A 20217-nucleotide genomic window follows, 5' to 3' on the forward strand; every position below is an offset into this window, starting at 1 on the left:
TGGCTTATGGCCTTCAGATTCTCTATTTGTTTTTGTATTAGTTTTGATCATTAAAGCAAACATCAAATTTATGGGCATAAAGTTTTTAAAAAATAATAGCCTGAAAAGCTTAGCTGATTTCTCTTTCCCCTGCTAAATAAAGTCTGTCTGCCCCTGTAAAGACTGATTATCTGTTTACGTTGATCTTGGCAAGTGCCTTCAGGGAAGAAAATGCAGATGAAGGTTTTTCTGTCTGAGATTTTTGCATGTTTGGTCCTTTTTGCTTCATCAGTTATGGAATGACTATAAGAATATGATTTTTAAAATAATTTGGCTCACGCCTGTAATCCCAGCACTTTGGGAGGCCGAGGCAGGTGGATCACGAGGTCAGGAGATCGACACCATCCTGGCTAACACGGTGCAATGTCCTCTCTACTAAAAATACAAAAAATTAGCCGGCTGTGGTGGCCGGGGCCTGTAGTCACAGCTACTCAGGAGGCTGAGGCAGGAGAATGGTGTGAACCCAGGAGGCGGAGCTTGCAGTGCGCTGAGATCATGCCACTGCAACCCAGCCTTGGTGACAGAGCGAGACTCTGTCTCAAAAAAAAAAAATTGTTGCAGCAGAAGAAATGACCTGCCTCATCTAATACCTGTATCTTGAAATTGAAGTTCCTCCGTGTTAATTTAAATAAAACGATACACTCAAGCTTTATGTTTAAATGAGAAATTATTAGTAATTTCATTTTGTCTCTTTTATGTGAGAGAAGAAATGATTGGCACTCATCTCCTGATGATTTGACAAGGAGATTCCATCAGAATTACAGATTTTGTAGTATAAATTAAATTTAAATTTCACTGTAAATTAGTTCAGCCATTGTGGAAAAGCAGTGTGGCAATTTCTCAGAGAACTAAAAACAGAATTACCATTTGGTCCAGCAATCCCATTAGTGATTATATACCCAGAGGAATAGAAATAGTTCTACCATAATTTACCATGAAGACACATAAAGACATATGCACATGTATGTTCACTGCAGCACTATTCAAAATAGCAAAGACATGGAATCAACCTAAATACCCAACAATGATAGACTGGATTTAAAAAATGTGGTACATATATAACATGGAATGCTATGTAGCCATAAAAAATAGCAAGATTACGTTCTTTGCAGCAACAAGGATGGAGTTGGAGGCATTATCTTTGGCAAACTAATGCAGGAACAGAAAACCAAATACTACATGTTCTTAGTTGTAAGTGGAAACTAAATAATGAGAACATGTGGACACAAAGAGGAGAATAACAGACACTGGAACCTTCTTTTTTTTATTTTTTATTTTTATTTATTTATTTTTTGAGATGGAGTCTTGCTCTGTCGCCCAGGCTGGAGTGCAGTGGCACAATCTTGGCCACTGGAGCCTTCTTAAAGGTGGAGGATGGGAGGGAGGGAGAGGATAAGAAAAATACCTATCAGGTACCATGTTTACTATGTGGGTGATGAAATAATATATATACCAAACCCCTGTGACACTAATTTACCTATATAACTACCCTTCACATGTACCTCTGAAAGTAAAATAAATAAAAATAAATAATAACCATTCTGACTGCTGTGGGATGGTATCTCATATTATACTTGTAAGAACAGTTTGTGATACCTGAAGAAGATTTGCTTTACTCTGTAGCTTTAGGGTACAAGAATTTTTTTAAAAAATCTGATAGAAAAAAATTTTCACCAGCAATTAGAAAGGCCTGTAGTTATTGTCTTCTTAGTGGAGTAGGCAGTGTATCAGTTTCATAATCTGAAGAAGGGCCTGTATTTTTCAAAAGTAAAAGCTATAACTTTATAAACTCTAAGAAACAAAAGTCATGACTGAGCTGCTCCAAATTAACTTCTCCCCTCAAATTAGGAGAAGAAAATAGGAGAGGAGGATTAATAAGAAAATCAAATATCAGAAATGTAGTATTTTGCATCTGTACCATGAATACATACTCTGAAATACTGGAGAGGGATTTATTCTGAATTTTTTTTATTTTTAGTTCTGTCAGTGGGTCAGACGTTTTGGATTTATGGAATAGTGGACTTGAATAAATGCAGCAACAAATTTTAGTGAGTTTCCTTAAATGTTGTGTTTCATCAGTTGCCACTGTCTCATTTTCTTTAATCTCTCTAATTTGATTTCATTCCTTATTGTAAGGAAATCTATACAAGTCTAAAAAAACAAACAAACAAACACTTTTGTCTTCTTGAAGTAAAATGTTTGTCTCCTATATCTATGGAGTCACAGGAAATTGTTTGTGTTCACAGATGAGCATCCATAATATCTTAATTTGCATCAGATTCTTTTAGTAGAGCACATTGACTTTCATTTCTAAAGATTCCATTGAACTGACGTTCATTCATTCATGTGGAAATGTTTGTGTAAGTGTTACGTGGGCAATCATTGACCAGACTTTCTGCTGGCATCAGTTCCATTTAATCCAGTATATATGTCTATTAATTAAGATCTCCCTTAAATAGTACTTAGAAGGGTGCTACTAGACAAAAAGCTGCAGAAAAAGACCTTCTGAGGCAGGATGTTGATTTCCCGCTTTACTGGTCTCTAAGGAAAAGGAGAATCCTACTTGAAATATTGACCCGTTATAAATATAAGGGTCAAAATATATTTTGTTTTAATTTGTGATTTTAAATATTGTATGTGTAGGAAGTGGGAAGAGGTGAAGTGGGGAATGAAAGTTATCAAGCTGTGAGTCCGCTTATTTCAGGGAGGGTCACTCTAACTAGAATAAAATCCTTGAAGACAGGGAGAATGTTTTGAAAACAACTGTATGTCTGGCTCGTTGGGGACAAATAGTAGGAACTTACTATTTTTTTCAATTATGTATTCTAATTTGTCAGGCTGCCAACTTACCCAAAGATAGTTCATATCTGCAGGGGGTGGGGAGAGAGAGTTGATATGTTTTGTTTACACTCTAAAAATTTAGGCATTATAAAGAGAGAAAGAATGTTTACAATATGCTCTTTAGACATTTAAATCCTTTTTGACAACAAAGGGAAAAGGCAGCCACCAAAACGAATAGCTGTGCTCGGGTGAGCAAGCACACCATGACTATGTATGGCTTCCTTCTGTGCCTTTCCTATGTGTCCTCATTGATAAATCACAAGCGATTCTTGCTCTGTTGATGAAAGGATGAAAAAAAAATGCCTATTTATTTTAAAAAGTCAATGATGAGTTTTTTTTTTTTTTTTAAGTTTAGAGGTAACACTTGAGTTCATTTAAGTTTGACTACCTTTCACCTCTCTACTTTTAATACAAAGTTTTCTGCTGTCATTTTCTTGGTGTTTGAAGTTGAGGTTTCCTGACCCCTGAAACTGCTCTCCCATCAGCATTAGTCAGACGTGGCTCCTGTGGCTCTGTCATGGCACCCTGGAGTTTCCCCGACACTTCTTGCACTAGATGTATTTGTTTCCCTTTCGGGTCTCCGGCTGTGCGGAGACGGGCAGCTCCTGTTAGAGATTTTTGACTGGACTGCCTGGGTGCTGTCACGTTTCCTGGTTACCCTGTCTAGGGATGCAGATTCAGAAGGAACGGTGTAACACTGGCAATTTTGTGGTGTACAGTTGGTAGACAAACATGAATCATCAAAGGATTTAATGCATCAGGGACAAAAATAAATAGACAATAACTTTTTAATTTTTTTTTGAGACGAAGTCTCATTCTGTCACCCAGGCGGGAGTGCAGTGGCGTGATCTTGGCTCACTGCAACCTCCGCCTCCCGGACTCAAGGAATTCTTCTGACTCAGCCTCCTGAGTAGCTGTGACCACAGGCGCCCGCCACCACGCCCGGCTAATTTTTAAATATTATTTTAGTAGAGACGGGCTTCACCATGTTGGCCTTGCTGATCTGGAACTCCTGACCTCGTGATCCACCCACCACAGTCTCCCAAAGTGCTGGGATTACAGGCATAAGCCACCATGCCCAGCCGACAATAACTCTTTTAGCCTCTCAGTTAAGGAGCATTTACGTGACTGTTTGAAGCGGTAATTGGTGAAACATTTCTTGAACACCCATATATTAGTCTATACTCATGCTGCTATAAAGAACTGCCTGAGACTGTGGAATTTATAAAGGAAAGAGGTTTAATTGACTCACAGTTCCGCAGTGCTGGGGAGGCCTCAGGAAACTTACAATCATGGCAGAAGGCAAAGGAGAAGCAGGCACCTTCCTCACACGGCCACAGAACGGAGTGAGTGGCAGCAGGGGAAATGCCAGACGCTTATAAAACCATCAGATCTCATGAGACTCACTATCACGAGAAGAGCATGGGGGAAACTGGTCCCATGATTCAATTATCTTCACCTGGTCCCACCCTTGACATGTGGGGATTGTTACAGTTCAAGGCGAGATTTGGGTGGGAACACAAGCCAAACCATACCAAACTAATATACACAAGATAAAAGCTCTACTGAAAGATATGAAAAGAATAAGATATAAATTATTCGCTCAAGGAACTTACAATATTTTAGTGGAAATAAAAATTGTATGATTGATAGTATTCTGAGGTATAAACTGCCATACAAAGGATCTATTGGAGTTTAGACAAAAAATCATCAGGGGCGTCAGTGATGTCCTTATAACCTTACTATTTCCTTGAGTTTTTTTCTCCGTTAGATTATTCAATTGCAGTAACAGGAGAGTTAAGTCAGGACTTGAAGATAATTTTTTTTTTTTCACTCATGTAACTGAAAAATCCAGTGATAGAAAAAAATGGCTTGCAGGCATAATTTGATAGGGGCTCTGCCTCCACTTTCTTGTAATTCTTTTTTTTTTTTTTGAGACGAAGTCTCACTCTGTTGCCCTGGCTGGAGTTCAGTGGTGGGATCTCGGCTCACTGCAACCTCTACCTCCCGGGTTCATGCAATTCTCCTGCCTCAGCCTCCTGAGTAGCTGGGATTACAGGCATATGCCAGCGTGCCTGGCTAATTTTTGTATTTTTAGTAGAGATGGGGTTTCGCCATGTTGACCAGGCTGTTCTCAAACTCCAGACCTTAGGTGACCTGCACGCCTCAGCCTCCCAAAGTGGGTAATTCTTTTAGATTCTTATGAAGAATAAGTAATTCAGTTATTATGAATTGCATGTGTGTCTCCCCACTTTCAGGCACACGTTAAAATTCCAACCCTCAAGATAATGGCATTAGGGGGTGAAACCTTTGGGAGGTAAATCAGTCATAAGATTGGAGTGCTCATGAATAGGGTTATTGCCCTAATAAAGACATTACAGCGAGCTCCCTCACCCCTTCCCCCAAAGTGAGGACGCAGTGAGAAGTCACCATCTTTGAACAAGGAAGCAGAAAGTAAGGTTTAAGTGTCCATTCTTTTTTGGTGCCCCAGGGACCAAATTTGCCGGCCTGTTGATCTTGGACCTCCCAGCCACAGAACTGTGAGAAATAAATGTTGTGTAAGCTACCAAACTGATAAAAAAAAATTTTTGTAATAGAATCTCAAATGGACAGAAATGACAATAAGTGAAAACACTTTACACACAAAGTAAGCAGTTAGTAAATGATAAAAATGTTTATCATCAATATTATTAGTATTATAAGGTATGAATATATTTAGGATAAAAAACTTAATATTTATAGCTATCTTACTTCCTGTGCCACTGCTCAGTTAACATTTAATAAACTATTAAAATCCATGTGGTAGTGCAGAAGTTTCAAAATTTTTGAAATCATAAAAAATTTATATTTAAAAGAGAATAAAAACCCTTTATTGATTTAAATTGTGTTAATAATATCTATATTAAATGCATCTGCATGTATTTATTATGTAGAGGATGATTATACATATTTTCAATAACGCTCTTAAAAATTATGTCGTAATAATTCTTAGGAGTCATCTTGATAATATAATAAGTAAATATTTTGATAGTAAGATTGGAGGTAAAGGTTATAGGATTTTTATTTAGTTTTTTTTAAGTGGTTCATGCCATAGTAAAATAAGATAAACGTCTTGAATTTCCTCCTTATCCTGCTTGGAAATTTGGAAACTTGCTGTATTTAAGAATAATTTGGAGAGATAAGAGAGGGGAACCGGATTCTGAGATACCGTCTACAAGCAAACCTAGAAAGAAAGCAAATCATATCACAATATCGCTAAAAGCCCAATTCACTTATATAATATTTCATTTTAAAGTAATTTCCAATTTAAATATTTCCAATTTTAATTCAAAATAATTCAAGATCAAATGTATGATCCACCATAGCGTTGTGTTTCTGGACCAGCCATTTCCACATCTCTATTCCCAGGTTTCATTTTGTGTAACTCAGGTTGGGCTAGCTGACTAACTTGTACAGCCTTTAATTCTATGGTTTGACATTCCCAATATGCCATTTAATGTATGACGTCCCCAGGATGTCATGCCATTGGTAGAGTCTTGTAGAGAGCTGGCATGGACTCCAGAAATTCCAGCTTCTCAAATTCTTCCATCTTTTTCCTTTCTGTTCACTTTAACTGCCATTACCTTCAATAACATCTCATCTTCCAGGCCAGGCACGGTGGCTCATGCCTATTATCACAAATTTTGGGAGGCTGAGGAGGGCAAATCACCTGAGGTCAGCAGTTTGAGACTAGACTGACCAACATGGTGAAACCCTGTCTCTACTAAAAATACAAAAATTAGCCAGGTGTGGTGGTGCAGTTCTGTAGTTCCAGTTACTCGGAGGCTGAGGCATGAGAATCACTTGAACCTGGGAGGCAGAGATTGCAGTGAATGGAGACTTTGGACTATTTGCCTAATGCCGATTCTGTTAACTGCTCCTGAGCTAGTAACTGCAGACTTGAATGGAGGTGCTGGTTCTAGTGTTGACCTAATGCAGAATCCAGGGCAGCACCCAGAATTCAGGACACCAGGTGCATAGAACTGCAGCATCAATCAGGCTTTGTTCGTTTGATAAGTGATATGAATAATTATTATTGTTATAGTAGCAACAATACTTTCTATTTCTAGACTGCTTTATAATTTATAAAGTACCTTCCCAAATATCCTTCTAAAGCACCGTGATTATATGGAAAAAAAGATATTATTTTCTCTATCCTACAGACAAAAAACAAAATTTGAGAAGTAGGTATCCTACTCACTCAAGACAGTGTAAGTTAATAAATGGCAGAATTAGGAATCCAACCTGGGTTTCAATATATATGTTTTAAATTTATCACTCTTCAAGTACTTACGCACATTTCCAAAGAATCTCTGCTTGATTTATGCTCCCTCTACCAAGAGTTTACTGGCTTCGTGTGTGTGTGTGTGTGTGTGTGTGTGTGTGTGTGTGTGTGTGTGTGTGGTGTTGAGTTTAGAAAGAAAAGGTACCAATGAGACTTGTCTAAGTCATAAGTTGGAGGTAGGGGAGCTATGTGGGTTTCATTGTATAGATTTTGGAGTCTCACTCTAAATAATTTTACAGTTTAGAACATAAACCAAATGTTAAAAGCAAACAAAATTAAAGAAGAAAGAGACAGCAATGCTTATTTGCAACATGTATTTAACACATTTTACTTTCAGGAAAGTAACACCGAAAAGAGTACCTTCAGGAACAAAAATGGGGGAAAGCCCCTTTTCCAATCACAGTTAACATCTAGCTGAAACACAAGGTCAAAGGAGAATGATAGGCAACTGCTGCAGGTCTAGAGGGGTGGGGGACTCTATTTGTCTTATGTGTATAATCTCTTACAACTTACAAACGACTTTTCATATCTTATTTATGTACTTATGATTATAATCTGTCTAGCATATATTATATAATCTCCATTTTACAAAGTAGAAACTGAACCCTAAATTTAGTGATTTTACCGGGGTAATATTTAATGGAACAGATTGATGCAGAGGAAAAGGTCATATTATTCCTTAAATCATCTAAATCCTTAGCCACATTCTCAGTTTTTGACTTACGAGGTTTTCCAAGGTTAGGTTTCTTCTGTTTTCTTTTGAAAATAAGGGTTAAGTGTCCATTCTTTATGTGAAAAAATTTTGGAGGAAGGGTGTGCTTTCTTATGCAAACAGTTGGATACATCACAAAGTTTTAGCCTGAAAATGATCAACTATATGCTATCATTTTTAGGAAACATCTAAAGACTAGTTGATACTATAAATTAAATTGTTCACTTGTGCCCAGTTAAACAAAATTAAGCTTATATAGGGTAGATGGGAGGTACGAGTATATAGAATCGACAATGTAATTTAGAAAAATATTAGACATTTCCTTGATGAATTCCCAGAAAACTTTGATTTGCCTCATGTGGCCAGTACATTTTCTTCATTCATGCTCCTTCGACCACGATGAGTTTTGAACTAGGTTTGGATTACAGGTTTTAACCTTGTTTATTGCTCTTCTCTATTGTCAAATTGTCCTCTTTTTCAAACATTAGAAACCTATGTCCCTGTTTATAAACCTATAATATATAACACTGTTCTTTAACGTAATTTAAAATTAATTTAGGTCTCCTGATACTAAAAGTTCCCAAGCAGACAAATAACTCTGTATGGGGATGAAGATTCAGAGACCTGCTCCGATGGACTCTAAAGGCTCCTGACGCTTCCCAGGAGTGGGCGTAATGTCAACACTAAAGAGGGAGAAAGGGTTAACTACAAAAATTTTTGCAGTAATATAAGAAGGATTTGTTCTGTTGTTATTTTAGAGGGTGGAGAAAAGACTTTCTCAACCTTGGAAAAGTCTGTTTTCTTGACATAGGTTTGGAAGATTTTACTGCATGCTTCCATGATTCCAGAGTACCTTAAGCCATCGGTATATTTCCTGAGAGTCTTAAGTTGGAACAATATAGGGGTCTTAATGGCTGTACAAAAGTCATTTGTGCCACAGGAAACAGACATTTGGGAACATGAGAAAAAGGGGTAATTAGGTTTGAGGAAGGAAGAAAAAAGGATTTCAATAGTTTACATTTTAGAATGGTGTAAGACTACAATGGTATAAGGAGCAGGATTCTGTAAGGAGGAGGATGAAGCCAATGTCATAAGGAATTCAGGGCAGCAGGGAGATTTGTTTACAACATCAGGGGCTGAAGCAGAGGTTCCTGAACAGCCTCCCTTTGGCCTCAGTACCCATCTCTCCTGTTGCAGTGAATGAGGAATGGATGTCATAATCAACAGTGATTAAGCAAGCTGCCCTTTTCCGTAGGCCCTGAAGCACTACTGCATGGGCTGGCCCAGGAATCTTTCCTTCTGGACTTTGTGCATGGGGCCATAAGTACCGCCTCCTCAAGTAGCGGAAGTGCTGAAAGCTACTGTTTTCTATCATTATCTGCTACCATCACCCCCTGTTCAGGGGAATGCTGCTATGTTAAACTAAGTTATTATGTAAAAGCCTTATGCTGCTGTGCTGATAATTAGAAATCTCCAACTTTATGTGGCCCAGTGCAACCAAATAGACTTGTTGACATTTAGTGTGCAACACATTTGCTTTAGAAAAAAGGCACATTTAAGGTGAATTTGGGTGCTGGCTAATATCTTTTGACGGGTAAGTTTCTTATGTGATACATTAACTGTCTTTGTGAGAGGTAAAGCCGGCTGGGCTTCTGGGTCAGGTAGGGACTTGGAGAACTCTTCTGTCTAGCTAAAGGGTTGTAAACACACTAATCAGTGCTCTGTGTCTAGCTAAAGGTTTGTAAGCCCACCAATCAGCACTCTGTAAAAACGGACCAATCAGCACTCTGTAAAGTGGACCAATCAGCAGGATGTGGGCTGGGCCAAATAAGGGAATAAAAGCTGGCCACCCCAGCCAGTAGCAGCAGGAGCTGGTTGGGGTCGTCTTGCACACCGTGGAAGCTTTGTTCGTTTGCTTTTCACAATAAATCTCGCTGTTGCTTACTACCGCACTACCTTTATGAGCACTAACACTCATTGCAAAGGTCTGCAGCTTCACTCCTGAAGCCAGTAAGACCATGAACCCACCAAGAGGAACAAACAACTCTGGATGTGCCACCTTTAAGAGCTGTAACACTCACTGCGAAAGTCTGCAGCTTCACTCCTGAAGTCAGCAGACCATGAAACCCGCTAGAAGGAAGAAACTCCAGGCACATCTGAACATCTGAAGGAACAAACTCTGGACACACCATGTTTAAGAATTGTAACACTCACTGCAGGGGTCCGCATCTTCATTCTTGAAGTCAGCAAGACCAAGAACCCACCGGAAGGAACCAATTCCAGACACATTTGCACTTGATAACCAACTCCAATTTGGGAATTACAGGGACAGTTGAAGTAACTAAAAAGTGTAGGTTGGCATAATACCTAATTTCTTTAAAAATTATCTGCTTAGAGCTACTCATCTCTATATAAAATACTCAGTGTATCAGGGTTTTTTAGAAAGTCGAAGACAATATAAACTTAAGCAGATTATATTTGTTGATGGAGATAACAAGTATATAGATGCCCATATTATAAGGCAGACTAGTAAGTTAACAAAAGACGGATACAAGCAAAACGTCATGGAGGCTCTTAAAAAAGCAATAAATCAGGAAAAACTTCAGACAGGTGATATTATTTGAGATGAGCCTTGAGAAGCAGTGATCTGAGAAGAAACTTACCATTGTGTCCCGAATTGGTGGCTTCTTGGTCTCACTGACTTCAAGAATGAAGCCACAGACCCTCGTGGTGAGTGTTACAGTTCTTAAAGATGGTGTGTCCAGACTTTGTTCCTTCAGATGTTCACATGTGTCTGGAGTTTCTTCCTTCTGGTGGGTTCATGGTCTTGCTGACTTTAGGTATGAAGCTGCAGACCTCTGTGGTGAGTGTCACAGCTCTTAGAGGCAGCATATCTGGAGTTGTTCATTCCTTCTGGTGGGTTCGTGGTCTCACTGGCTTCAGGAGTGAAGCTACAGACCTTTGTTGTGAATGTTACAGCTCATAAAGGTGGCATGGACCCAAAGAGTGAGCAGCAGCTAGATTTATTGTGAAGTGTGAAAGAACAAAGCTTCCACTGCGTGGAAGGGGACCTGAGCAGATTGCCACTGCTGGCTCAGGTGGCCTGCTTTTATTCCCTTATTTAGCCCCAACCACATCCTGCTGCTTAGTCCATCTTACAGAGAGCTGATTGGTCCATTTTGCAGAGTGCTGATTGGTCCATTTTGACAGAGTGCTGATTGGTGCATTTGCAAACCTTTAGCTAGACATAGAGAGATGATTGGTGCATTTACAATCCTTTAGCTAGACAGAAAAGTTCTCCAAGTCGCCATGCGACCCAGAAGCCCAGCCAGCTTCAATTCTCACAATTTTAAGTTGATAATAATAATTTAAAAAAACTTAGACGTAGGAAATGGCAGAGTGGCCTTGAAGAACAGAAAATAGTTTACTTATTCTAGAGTTGGAAATATCAGCTTTGTGTATATATATTTAGCAAAAGAGGTTTCAGGCTTCATCTCTTTACATGTTTTTATCTTTGTTTGCTTCCATGCTTAAAGACTTATTCCCAAGCTTAGGCCTGCCTTTAACTTGGGTAGAATAGTAAGAGGAGATCATAAAAGAATCAGCACAAATCCATCTGCACTCTGGGAAAAATAATTCAAAGTACATGGGCCACTTATGATATATATTATGTTACGTTATTATCTATGTTACATGTTTAAAAGTAAATACTTCCAGGTTGGGCGCAGTGGCTCACGCCTGTAATCCCAGCATTCTGGGAGGCTAAGGCAGGTGGATCACGAGGTAAAGAGCACAAGACCAGCCTGGCCAAGATGGTGAAACCCCATCTCTACTAAAAATACAAAAATAGCCGGGCTCTGTGGCAGGTGCGTGTAATCCCCGCTACTCAGGAAGCTGTGGCGGGAGAATCACTTGAACCCAGGCGGCAGAGGTTGGAGTGAGCCAAGATTGTGCCAGTGCACTCCAGCCTGGGCGATAGAGTGAGACTCTGTCTTAAAACAAAAATAAAAACAAACAAACAAAACTAAGTACTTCTGAACACCGCCTACAATGTAATAATGTAGAATGTTGGGAGATGAGACAATTTTGTATCTTTCTATGTTTCCTTTAACTCTTCAGGTTTGGAATTCACTTGAGCATAAGGTACGTATGAGAGAATATTAGGAGTTAAGATTGGAATTTATGTAGGTGGGAGAAATATTCTGGAATTTGAGTGTTTTCAATAAAGCAGTAATAATCACTAAAAATTGTTTATCTTGGTTGTAATATACTTGCACATTAGGATATGCAAAGATCAATAGGAGAGAATCAATAGACTCTGAAGACTTATAGCCTCCCAAGAGAAATAAACATATAAATAATGATAATTAAAGACTGTGATGTGTGGGAATATCAGAGAGAAATTCTTACTCTCTTTCCAGTGTGAATAAAATATTTTCTTGCTTTCATTTATTTGACCCTGCCTGGCCCTTTGGTAACTGAATGATAACATAATGGAAGTATTTTGACAACTGAGGAACACAATAAAAATTTTCCAGAATGGATTTGAAATGAAGAGAAACTGTAGAACTGAGACCAGTGAAGATGTTATTGCAAAAGTCTAGGGAAGATTCTCAAATTATTTTTCAAATAGTAGCCATCAATGAAAAACTCCAACAAAGACCTAGGAAAAGGTGATTTTTGCGTGTAAATGGGATGGTATCAAAGTGGTGCTACTGATGATTTAATTGAATTTTGGTGAAGAACTGAAGTATACAATCTGAGCTTCAATGACCTAGAATGAATTCCTCCTGACCATACATATAAAAAGGAAAAAGAGCAGCCTTCTCAGTGTGGTGTCTAGGCATCTGAATTCAACAGACTGATTGCATAGTAACAACCTAGAGAAATGAGGTTTCAAGTTCAATCTCTTTACATGTCTTTTATCTTTGATTGATTCCATGCTTAAAGACTGATTCCCAAGCACAGGCACCTGTCATTAACGTGCGTAGCAAAAGTAACAGGAGAACATAAAATCATCAGCGCAAATCCATTTGTACTCTGGGAAAAATAATTCCAAGTTCATGGACCAGTTATGTTCTGTTAATTTCCAGAGGACATCCTGATGACTAGAACTCTCAGTAGAAATACTACATCTTCATTTCATGTTGGGTCACAGGGCCCAGAATATGAGTATAAATTTTTATTGTGTTCATCAAGTGTGAAAATACCTCCATATATGTTGTCCTTCAGTTACCATGGACCAAGGGACTAAGCAGACTCAAATAAATGAAGACAAGAAAATATTTATTTCATACCTAGATTATAGTAGAAATTTCTCTTTGATGCTTTCAATATATCATACCCTGTCTTTCATTATAGTTATTTATGTGTTTATTTCTCTCAGCAGTCTGAATCCTCCAAGTGAAGAGATTCTAACCTATTCGTCTTTGCATCCCCTGAAATATTTAGCTTAGTATTTTTCAAAGCATTGATTTTCAAGAAATGTTTGCTGATAATGACAGAATTAAATATACACATTATTTAGTCATCTGTTACATTTGGCAAAGATGTGCAGATACTGTTTCTCTCTATATAAGAAATTAATATGACCAGCATGTCCTAAGAACTTTTTATGTGTTACATCATTTAATACAATGATTCTATGAGATGAGCATTATTATTATCCTAATTTTACTAATATGGAAACTGAGGTATAAGGAGATTAAACAGTTTCCCTAAGAGGCTTGACATATTTAATTGCCATCACAAACAACTCTGGAAGTTCATCAGGGCAAGTATCATCTATGTATTATTGGAGAAGAAACTAAAGCTCGGAGATGTGATTTCCCCAGGGACACAGAGCTCGTAACTAGAAGGGCTTGCACTAGAATCTACTCTCATGCTTCTGATTCAATTGGTTTCTTCATTTGTGATCTGGGGATAATAATAACCACATTGCTCTGTTATGGGAAGAATGAAAGTAAAGCACATTATCACAAAACATACATTGAACAAATGTTTTCTTCTCAAGCATTATTATACCATGCTACCTTTATATTACATCATGACTAACATAAACAGCATCTCTCAAAACAAAAGCAAGCTTCTCTCTCAAGATATGGTTTAGAATTCTGTAACAGTTCCACTTGGGTAAAGCTTTATTTTTCTTTATCATGCTATCTATATTTTTCTTCCCCTATCTGATCAAACTTGAGTATTAATGATTCCATTTGGTCATTGCTTACAATGAGAATCGAAATCTAAATTGTTAAAAGAGCATTTCTAATTCCTCATATGTGTCTTGCCTTTATTATGTTCTGAACTTAACATTTATAGTAATTGGTTGCAGTTAATTCTTATAATACTGTGATGCTTTGGTATCCATTTTGAATACAGGAAGCAGCCTCATACTGGAAGCAAAGCTCATACCTGAAGCTGCGCTCAGCCACCCTTGATGCAGTTTTCAGTTTTACACCACACCTAAATGATTCAAGCCTGTGACCAGACATAACGACTTAAAAGACGTCTCTCCCTAGGAGGCCTTCAGCTTTCCTTCCTCTTTTTTTTTTTTTTTTTTTTTTGAGGCGGAGTCTTCACTCTGTCGCCCAGGCTGGAGTGCAGTGGCACCATCTCGGCTCACTGCAAGCTCCGCCTCCCAGGTTCGCGCCATTCTCCTGCCTCAGCCTCCCGAGTAGCTGGGACTACAGGCGCCCGCCACCGCGCCCGGCTAATTTTTTTTTTTTTTTTTTTTTTTTGTATTTTAGTAGAGACGGGGTTTCACCGTGTTAGCCAGGATGGTCTCGATCTCCTGACCTCGTGATCCGCCCGCCTCGGCCTCCCAAAGTGCAGGGATTACAGGCGTGAGCCACCGCGCCCGGCCTCCTTCCTCTTTTTTCAAACAGACTGTTCAGGCATTTACCTGTGAACTTAGAGTGACTCACACCCTATTCCTCTTTATATACTGTTAGTTGCCATGGGCTTCTCTCTCTCTCTCTCTCTCTCTGCCTGACTCTTTATTCTTGCCTTGCATGACCTGGGGACAGAGGACTGCCCTCCTGACTCATTAGGCCCTCCATGCCCGGGATCTCTAAGTAAAAATCTTTGAACTTGTTTCCTATTGTAGTGGTGTATTAAATTTGCGCCTTCCATCTGAAGAACCAGGAACTGTTTCAGGCCATTTCCCAACCTGACAACAGGAAGAACAAAAGGCCAGGCCCCTAGCACACAGGGCCAGGCATAAACTGGACATGGGTCAGACAAGAGCCACAAGGGCATCTGTCAGTATAAAGTTTCCTGTGTAAGGAAGCCCCCATGGCAGTGGTTGGACAACTAGCCATTAGGCCATTTGCCAGGTGAAAAAGGTATCCCAAGGTGAGAGGCACACCGTAAACACCTATGCCCAGCTCCCCTTCATTTTCCATTAGGGGAAGGTTGCTAGTCTCTCTGGTTCTGGAACCCCAATTTTACTGGGAGCTCTCAAAACACTGATATACCTTCCATAATTAATTTTGTTGATATAGTACTCAAATAGTTTGCGTTCATTGTTTCTATACTTGGTCATCAAGTTACCAAACTCTTTAAAACTTTATTTAAACTTTATTCTAGCTTTTTCAGGTTTATCTATGAAATTTCACCAACGTTCGCTAGAGTGTCATCTTTCAATCTTTGGCAACTACTGGAGACTAATCTTGAAATTCTGATGTACTTCATGGGTTTGTTGAATGGTTTTGAGATCATTGACCATAAAAAAAGCACCAGAAATAAGTGCAAATTTTCTCTCAAAAAGGTTAATAGTATGGGCAATAGCGTATTTTCTGGGAGTTACTATAAAGAGAGGATAGTGTCCTATTAATTTTGTTAATGTGTAATTGCTCAGAATTTCCTTGGCTTAATCACGCTAAGCCTGCTTCTTTACTTACAAAATAAGGATACATGCATTTATTCATTTTTCTTCAATAAAGTCATTAGATAATAATAATGAATATAACAAAAACAATATTAATAGAAATAACCCTTTATACAGCTTTTTATGGAATTAAATCATATGATTTATGTGGCAGTGCCTAGCACAGGCACACCATAAATGCCTGATCAATTTCAGATTATATTATGAGTATATTTTAATTTGCTATTAAAGGGATTTCACTTAGAACCATTTACAATTTAAGTGAATCTTGCCTTAGGTTTTAATTTTTTTTTTTAGACAGGAATGGTAATTATACATACATATGCTTCTTGAAATACAAGATACCTGTAGGTTTTCATTCAATGCATTAACTCAGTGCTTCATGTATCTTCAAAACCTGCACCATATCAGGACCAACAGTAAATGAGCATGTTGTCAAATGCACACGCAAATCTAACTGAAAGAACAGAAAAAAAACTTTAGAAGCTTTAATTTTGTTTCTTTCACTTGCTGTTCTTATTTAGTGGATCTTCAATTGTATAACATTTACTTTAAGTGCTCCTGTAACTTTGGAGAATCTTTTCCATTGTTAACTACTCAGATTCATTATCATTTAGCAAATATTTTAATTTTTTTCAAATTACTAAAATACTTTCACTCGTTTGAAGATTTACACAAATATTATGTATATTATGTCTTTGGGATAATCTGTGTAACTAAAGATACAGGAGCACAGTCAAAACTTTCAAGTGATTTTTGGGCTGGGATCTTAAGCGTAGAATATTGGACAAATATTGGATATTCAATATCATTTGTTAGCGGTTCCTAGTTTTATGTTATTATGTACTTCACTGTAAAAGTTTGGTTAATTTTTTCCTGATTTGTGTTGAATGTACAAATAAATTACAAGACAAACATGGTGTTTTATTAATAAAATGGAATTATTACTCAACGTTCAAAAAATGAGATTTACCCTTGTGCTGTAATACAGAAAAGTGGCCATTATAGATTGTGAAGTGAAAAAAATAAATTTTGGAGTTCTATATGCAGCATTTGCCAATTTGTTTAAAATTAGACATCAAAAATATGTGGAAGAAGATATAAAACTTGTTTCTCTCTATAGAGGAGAACTGAATCTGCAGTCTATGCAGGAGGCTTACTTCGGTGATTTTATTTTTTACTTTGTGTAGGCATACCTTTGTAAATTATAAGAAACTTTAAAAAGATAACATGAAGCTTATAAAAAGGAATAACCACAATAAAATATATTGTACACTTCATTAATTGATTCTTCTTTTTTTTTTTTTTAACTTGTGACTTTAGAACTAATAGATCCAATACATTTTTGGTTCTTGGAGGTTACCCAATCCAGTTTCCAATGGCTCCCACTGAAATTGAGGCTGAGTGAGTAGCCTAAAGTTTTTCAAGTTAATGGCTAAGGACTGGAACCTTGGTTAAGTAGAACCTAAAATTTCAGGATGCATGCTCCCCTGCTGTCTCTTTTCCTTCTTTCAACTTCAGTTTTGATGTCTGTATAATGTCTATTTAAGGAGATATCATGTCTAGTCATATGTCTTAGTAGAGCTCCTTTTGTAAATAAAGAAGAAAATACAACCCAGAAGACACTGCTGTACCTGGACAGAGGACGAAAGGCTGAAGAGCTTATAGATATTGAAAGAAAGAAGTTACTTAGGAAGTTACATGGTCATTGGGAAATTTGGAGGGTCTAGTGACGTGATATGTGATATATGTGATATAAAATAAAAATTTACATATGAAAGTATGGCCTAGAGAACTGCACCAGATTCCGATTAATCAGTAAAAGTTGAGAGTGACCTTAGCATCTGATACTTGTGTTGACCAGCATTGTCATCATGATCGGTTGAGCTCAGTATCTTCTTTTCCAATGTTACCAAATTCCTATGGGCATATGAGTGCTAATTTTAGTCTGATGTTTAAAAACACACTGATGGTACATCTTCTTTCAAAATCTCTTGCCCTGAAAACTAAGAGAGAAAAGATTCATTCCTAGTGCACCTGGCCATTCTTTATCAAAAACAAATCATCCAGAAATAAATGAAATAGTTCTAAAATATAAAATTCTAACCTTACATATAGATGTCATATTCTTTTAGTCTTCCTGATACCAGTAACAAGTTGAACAAATACTTTAATTCTCATATTGTTTATTTTGGTACTGTAAAAACAACACAAACACATGCATGTGTATTCACTCACACACACAAACACACAAACGTTGCATATGTAGAGACCACTGAGATTAAAAACACTGTGATTGGGTTGACACAGTCAGAAAGATATCAGCAACAGAAGGGTCCCATCCTGTCTACTCTATCTTGGCTCTGAAGCTCCAGAAATGACTGCATAGCAGCTTTCGCCATGTCACTGCTGAAGTCACAGGTATGATTTTCAATCTTGAAAAATGAAACAATTTCACTCAAAGAAAGGATTTCTCATGAATGACCATTGCTGAATAATATTTTGCCTTAAACTGTATTTACAATTCTATTAAATTTATAGAGACATACCAAACCTAATAAACTCCTATGGTTATACTTTCATATAACTATAAAACTAAAGAAATTTGAAAATCATATGTAAAGAATCCTAATATGAGTACCAAACTAATAAACACTAACACTTCATTTTAATGTGACTGAAGCCCAAATATGTCACTTTGTTGAAAATATTTCTGTGGTTGTAGAAGTGCATGGTGTAGATTGTTCATGTGAAATTCAATGTAATCACGTTCTCCCACCTTGTGCTATGACATCAAATGGTGCAAATGCTAATTTTTGCATTTATTCAACCAATTTTATCAGTGGCCTTCAACCCAAGTAGTGCTTCTTGCTGCCACTTGGGCTGTGAACACAAACACTAATGAGGGCGCATATATTATTTGGTAGCAGATTCCAGATGACTAAATGTGCTTATTTTAATTATTTCAGGCTCTAATAGAAGTGAAAGACCCAAATTAGAGAAAAATAAGCTCACGTATGTCTTTATCTTAAGTTAATTTTTGTACATGGTAAGAGGTAGGGATCAGTTTCCTTCTTCTGCATATGCTTAGCCTGTTTTCCCTGCACCATATATTGCACAGGAAATCCTTCCCTTGTTGTGTAGTCTTGCCAGTAATTAATTGATTGTAGGTGTGCAGTTTTATTTCAGGGGCCTCTATTCTGTTCCATTGGCTATGTGTCTATTTTTGAACGAGTACCATGTTGTTTTGGTTACTCTAGCCTTGTAGTATAGTTTGAAGTCAAGTTATATGATGCATCTGGCATTATGTCTTTACTTAGGATTCCCTTGGCGATTCTGGCTCTTTTTTAGTTCATACGAACCTTGGAATTTTTTTTTTCTAATTCTGTGAAAAATGATGTTGGTAATTTGATAGGAATAATGTTGAGTTTGTAGATTGCTTTAAGAAAACCTAGGAAATATTCTTCTAAGCATTGGCCTAGGCAAACAGTTTATGATGATGACCCCAAAAACAAATGCAACAAAATAAAAAATATAGTAATGGGACTTAAACTAAGGAGCTACTGCATAGCAAAAGAAACTATCAACAGAGTAAACAGACAACTTACAGAATGAGAGAATATATTTGCAAACTATGGATCTGACAAAGGACTGAAAGTCAGAAAATAACTGATGGTGAGGTTGTGGAGAAAAGGGAATGCTTACACACTGTTGGTGAAAATGTAAATTGGTTTAGCCCCTGTGGAAAGCAGTTTGGAGATTTCTCAAAGAACTAAAAACAGAATTACCATTTGACTCAACAACACCATTACTGGATATACGCCCAAAGGAAAATAAATTGTTCTGCCAAAAGACACCTGCAGTCATAGGTTCATTGCAGCACTATTTGCAATAGAAAAGACATAGAATCAACCCAGGTGACCATCAGCAGTAGATTGGATGAAGAAAATGTGGTACATATACACCTTGGAATAATATGCAGCCATAAAAAACAATGGAATCATGTCCTTTGCAGCAACATGGTTGCAGCTGGAAGCCATTATTCTAAGTATAATACATTAGCATAGAAACAGAAAACTAAATATTGCATGCTTTTACTTATAAGTAAGAGCTAAACACAGACACAAAGATGGGAACAATGGACCCTAGGGACTCCAAAAGAAGGGAAGGAGGGAAAAGGTTGGAAAACTACTAATTAGGTACTATGTTCACTATTTAGACAGTGGAATCATTAGAAACCCACAACTCGACATCACACAATATATCCATATAACAAACCTGCACATGTAGCCCCGAATCTAAAATAAAAAATAAACATATAACAGAGTAACCTCAAGATTTTGACTGTATTTGATAATTTTTCTTTAGACAAATAAATGATACAACGATCAATAGAAAATTATAGCATTTTTC

This window comes from Macaca mulatta, chromosome 4 (genome assembly GCF_049350105.2).
Source record: "Macaca mulatta isolate MMU2019108-1 chromosome 4, T2T-MMU8v2.0, whole genome shotgun sequence".
NCBI classification, from domain to species: Eukaryota; Metazoa; Chordata; class Mammalia; order Primates; family Cercopithecidae; genus Macaca; species Macaca mulatta.